Below are 6,000 nucleotides of genomic sequence, written 5' to 3' on the forward strand. Positions count from 1 at the left end.
TCTGCCTCGGGCACCTCCGTTAATTTTTCCAGCTCGGATGCATCTAAACGCCAGCAGGAGCATGTTCATTCACAGGCCCCACAGACATGAAAAGGCTCAGGGTTAGGCTCAGAGTGAAGGAAACCAAGTCATTATCCAAGTGCAACATACACAAGGGTGGAAACAGGAAATGAACAAGTCAACAAATATATTACCAAAATAAATTGGGAATGATAAGTGCTATGAAGGGGAAAAAAAAAAAAGCAAATAGCTGAGAGTCCCTGGGGGATGAGGTACTTCATTAAATAAAGTGGTCAGAGAAGTACTCTCTGACCGACCATTGAACTAAGATCTAAATAAAGAAAAGGAACAAGCCACGTGAAGCTCCAGGAGAGGGGCATTCCAGGCAGTGGGAACATCATGTGCAAAGGCCCTGAGGCAGGAACAACTTGGCACACTCCAGGAACAGAATGAAGGCCAGTGTGGCGACAGCAAGATGAGAGAGAAGAACAGGGATTGGAGATGACGCAGGAGAGCTGGGCGGGAGCCAGTTAAAGTAGGACATGGGAAGGAAGTTTGGATTTTTCTCTAAGCCTTTGTTACTGCTAATGTGGTCCGAGAGTAGCAGCAACTGCATCTCCCAGGAGCCTGTTAGAAATGCAGTCTCAAGCCCAACTCCAGATCAACTGAATCACAGCCTGCATTTTGGCAAAATTCCCACTCAACCCTAATATATGTTAAAGTTTTAGAAGCACATGGAAAGAAAGCCACATTCTTTGCAGAAGTGTTTTAAACAATCCCTCCGGCTGCCACATGGAGAAGGGCTGGTAGGGAGACAAGGGCAGAGTGGTGGCACTGGTTTTGAGACCACCGCAGCTGCCCAGGCGAGGCAGGGGAGCAGGAACTGGGTGGGGGTGGAGGAGATTGAGGAAACAGAGGGAATAGAGAGCACGTTTTGGAGACAGAGTCAACAGGACATGCCAATGGGTTAAATGTAGAAGGAGGAAAGAAAGGGTTTTGGCCATCCTGGCAGCGTGGCCTCCACCCCTCCAAAGATGCCTGTGGGAAGAGCCCTATGCTGCAGCCAGGTATGGCCACACCCTCAGGTGCCACATCCACTCTCCCCCACACCCACCTCCACCCCCAGCATCATCTCAGGACTCAGCAGGTTTCTGTTAGAGCCTAGGGCCGGTGTAGGGGAGTTTGGGTTTCCTGGATTTCACCTTCAGTTAAATCCTCCAACAATGCATGGAATTACCCTGGAGAGATACACTTTTGAAATTGTTGCTACATATACCTGTGCTCATTCATTGATTTATTCATTCATTCAACAAATATTTCCTGAGCCCCCGATACATACTCAGCGCTGTGCCAGACGCTGGGGATACAGCAGGACATAGTACATCGCCTTATAGTCTATAAAAGGACTTTCCGTCTATCTGAGCTCACAACAAACCTGTGTTGTCTTCCTAAGACCAGTCCCATGTCACTCCCCAGCTAAAAAAACCCATGGGTTCCCTGTTGACTTCAGGGTGAAGCATGAATTCCTGAACCAGGGCTACAAGGTCCTGCATTCCTGGGCCCTGCTGACCTCTCCAAGCTTATCTGCTACCCAAGGCTGTTTGGAGTAAACGTCCCAGTTTAAGAATCTGATGAAAATAAAAAAAAAAAAAAAAAAAAAAAACCTCTCTCCAGAAAAAAAATAATATACAGATACTCACAATTGTGATGGAACTTCTGGGGGGTTGTGGGCCCCCTTGAGGCTGTCCATGAACCCCAGGGCTATAGACAAAGCCAGGAACCCGCCCACTGCTGTGCTTTCTGCCTCTGCTCCGCAGTCCTGGTCCCATCACAGAGTTTTGTGTCCAGGTGTCTTTGCTCAGGCTGTCGCTTTTGCCTTGAACTCGGATAGACCCTGTATGACCTTGGCAAAGTTTTTCACCTCTCTGAGCTTTTATTTCCTCATCTGTAAAAATGAGTGTCATAATCCCTCCGTCCTGCGAGGGGTAAAGAGAATAAAGCAGGTCGGCCTGGGACACACAGCGCTTAACTCTCATTTAAACAAATAATGGCATGGAAACCGGGGCTTCTCCCTTGGGATACTGACTCCTGAGGGGCCCACAGGTGCTCGTTCTGGAAGACGTATCACTACCACCTGTGCAGTGTGTTCAGAACCGGGCTCTGGGTCAGGCTGCAAGAAGAAGCCCGGTTGGAAAATGGCCTTCTCAGCCCTAAAACTGAAGACACACACGTTGTCATGGGCTTTTTCAGGCAACCTGGCAAGAGAGAGAATCACGCTGGGACATGCAGGGGAGAAACTGGGCAGGGAAGGCCAGGAGGTGACGTGGGTGCCCTCTTTTCTCCTAGTGACCTTCTGAGCCATTTGTCCTCCCCCACTTTCCAAATCCTTGCCTGCCTAACACCATCAGGGTGCGCTGTGTGCTCCCTCGTCTTGTGGGTTTTTGTACTAATCTCCCAATCACTTCAGCTCGTTTATCGTGGGCTCTGGCTTCCTCTCCGCCCCCAATTTCATGATCACCTTCCTTACCTTGCTCGTGCCCTTCCTTCCCTCCTAGCCCCGGGTAGACCCCACGCTCCATCAGGACTATCACTCCCTGGCTGACACCCTCAGTAAACCTGCCCCCTTTCTGTCCATCCTATCGAGCTGGCTAAAGCCCAACCCTCGTAAAACCTGACCCCCCACCTTCTCCAGGCTCCCCGGGAGCAGCCCAGTGATGCAGGAGAAGAGCACACAGCCCTGCTGACGGTTGCTCTTTAGATTCGTGACCACAAACCTCAAATTGGCACTCCCCATGCCTGGCAACCCTACCAACCTTTCCTAGAAAGTTCATTTTCCTGCCCTCCGAGATGGCTATTTCACCCTTCCTTCTGACTCGGCAAACTACCCCGCACTGCTCAGCTGACTGTCCCAGTTCATACCTCATTGAGAAACTGGAAGCCTCCAGACCAAATCCTCCAGCCTCCTGCCTCTCCTCCCGCAGCCGCAGGATTCCTGCTCCAGTGTAAGGCAGCGGCCTTCTGCCTGGACTCTAGATCCCACGGCCTCCAGCAGCTCAAGGCCTCCATTCCACACGCATGTGTCCTAGGATCTCCCTTCATGAAAGAAAGAAAGTGGGGGGCGGAGAGAGGGAGGAAGAGAAGGAGGGAGGGACCTCTATATCAGTTAGGGTCCTGGCAGGAATCGGAATTCACTCAGATGGTTCCACTGATGGCAAAGAGGCTACTTCCAAAGTTAAGGGAACAAACAAGGGTGTTGGGGCACCCAGAGATGCACAACAGTGGGCAGGTGGTAACTCCTGGCACAGAAAGGAGCAGGGGAAGAAATAGCGTCCAAGAGCCGTGGAGGAGGAGCAGCCTGGAAAGAACTACAGGCTGGGGGTGGGTGGGGGGCACAGCTCCTGCAGGAGACAAGGCACGGAAGTGGGGAGGGAGAGGGGACAGACACCCGCTCTCTCTTTCCTCCTGCCTTTGCCTCCCCTCTGCTGAATCCATGTGGAAGTGTTCTAACAAGAGCCCTGGTGATGCGACAGAAAAGGGTCACTCTCGCAGGGCCCAGAGTGGGACACAAATGGCAGAGACTGGATCTTGGGTGGGAGATTGGCCGGCACACCTTCCCTCACCCCAAATCCCCTTCCAGCTTCTGCCCTGAATCTCCGCTTACGTTTATAGCAAAACTTCTTGGAAGAGTTGTCTGTACTCGGCATCTTCGCTTCACACTTCCTTTTCTCCAAGCTGCTAGTCTAGCTTTCTCTCCGTCATACAGCCTGACAGCGTTCCACCTAAATTCCTCTTTTCAAGGTCACCAGTGACTTCCACATTCCAAATCCGAAGGGCAGCCTCTCGGGTACAGTTGCCACATCCCCCTTGAAACAGTCCTCTTGGCTCCCTTGACCCTAAGTGCCTCTGCTTTCCCTCCTGCCCCTCTGGCCACCACCTTCTTGGTCTTCCTCTCTGGCACCTCCTCTGGATCTGCTGGCCCCAGAGCTCAGCCTGGGGTGGCTTTCTCTTCCCCGTGTGGCCTGCCTCCTTTGCGCCCTCTCTCTGGTCCACCTCGACTGGGTGCAGGGTGCTTTCCCATCCTTCAGCTCTCAGCTCAAATGTCACCTTCCTGGGGCAAGCTCTCTAGAGCCAGGTCACTCCCTACCGGCCCCTGTCACTGTATCGTGCGGCCTGCGTGTTTCCTTCACTGACCTTACCACCATTTGTCAGTCTGGTGGGTTTATGGATTTGTTTCCGTGTTTATGCAGGGACTTGTTATCCGGCAGTCTTGCCCATCCCTCTGTCCCCAGTACTAAGAATAGTGCATGGCACATAGTAGGTGCTAAATAAATATTAATAGTTGCTGAATGAATGAATAGTAAGGGTCTTTACAAAGGTCACATTGCAAGATGACATTAATAATTTAAGAGCACTTTTACTTTTGCAAGACTGAATTTCCTAATAGGGACTTGCTGGGTCTTTTGAAGCAAACTTCCTCTCCTATTAAATTTGTACTCACATGTATTACACATATATGTGAAAGTAACCCAAGCAGAGAATCTGGATTTGGAAGTAGATGAGGTCCGGAGTTATTGTCACATAACCGCGTAAAGTGAGGACTCAGAATGAGATCATCTCTTCGCCACTCTGGGTCCAACCTCCATGAGGCAGCATGAGGAAGGACCGAGGGCCGGGGCTCCTGAACCAGGCAGACCTGGGTTCAAACTCCATTTCTAGCCCTCATTCACTGTGTGACGTTAATCAAGTCACTGTACCTCTCTGAGCAGCAGGTTCTCGTGTGTGAAGTCCCCGCGCAGGGTCGTCACAGGGATTAATGCACACAAATCCCTCAGCCTCGGAGCCTGGTGCATGCAGGCACGCTGTGATCGTACCAATCATTTCCATATCATTATGTGCTTTCCTGCTTCCAGAAGCTTCCCAGTGATCACAGGCTGCAAAAGGGAGTCATGAATGTGGATGAGGGCATGCAGCTGAGGGCTGACAGCTGTTTCTGGCAGGTTGTTTGGAAACGGGAGGCGAGTGACTAGAAACGAAGGATAATGTAATGTTCTTTCCAGGGTCAAAGCATTGAAGAGATTGTGGTGTCCATTCCTACAAGTATGAGTCAAAACAAAAAAATTAACACTGAAACCCACAAAACACAAATCTGCGTGTTTGCTGAAATGAAAACAGCTTCTTTCTAGATTTTCTGATTGCATAATTCTAGATAAATTCACTGAAGCCAAATTCATTTTTTTCAATACCCTTGTTTTGTTGCCTGTCTGCAGGTGATCCAGCAGGCACTGAGCCCAGGCTCAAAAACTCCTAGGATCTGGGTGCGGAGAGATACTTTCTACACCTGTAATGTCAATAATGACGACCATCCATTGCGTTTCTATTGTCCCGTTGTTCTTTCAACTCTGCAAAGTCCCTTCACCGATGTTACCTTGCTGTTATTTCCTACCTATGTTACTCCACATCTTCCAGATGTGGCTGGTAGCCAGAAGGGAATCAGTATTAGCTCCGTGGGTTTTATTCCTGGAATAAAACCCGTGGCATTAGGTCCTACAATTATGTACATACTGCAACCACTGTCCCCATTTTATGGAGACTGAAATGCAGCGACCTGCATCTGCTCCCTGTGCCCTGGCATCTGAGACAAATGCTCTGTGGCCCAGTACCCAGGCCCCTTGTGCCAAAATGTTGATGACATTGTTCTCATTATCTTTTTTTTTTTTTTTTTTTTAGTTGAATTGCTTCTTTTCTGTCTTTGAATGTCACACACTCGGTGTGCCAGGGTTGCCCGTGAGAGTCTGGGTACCAGATGACTCAACAGGACATCCCAAGCTGCAGTTCCAGAGGCATGTCTGTCAACGGTGCCGCCAAGGAGGCGTTGCAGCGTCTACGTCGCAGTCAGTGGGGAGAATCTGTTCTCAGCCCCCACACCAGTGGGGAAGCTTCCCACCCTGCCGAAGGGTGGGATAAAAGGACACCCACATCCCAGAATGGCAGTCCCAGGAG

This window comes from Eulemur rufifrons, chromosome 9 (genome assembly GCF_041146395.1).
Source record: "Eulemur rufifrons isolate Redbay chromosome 9, OSU_ERuf_1, whole genome shotgun sequence".
NCBI lineage: Eukaryota > Metazoa > Chordata > Mammalia > Primates > Lemuridae > Eulemur > Eulemur rufifrons.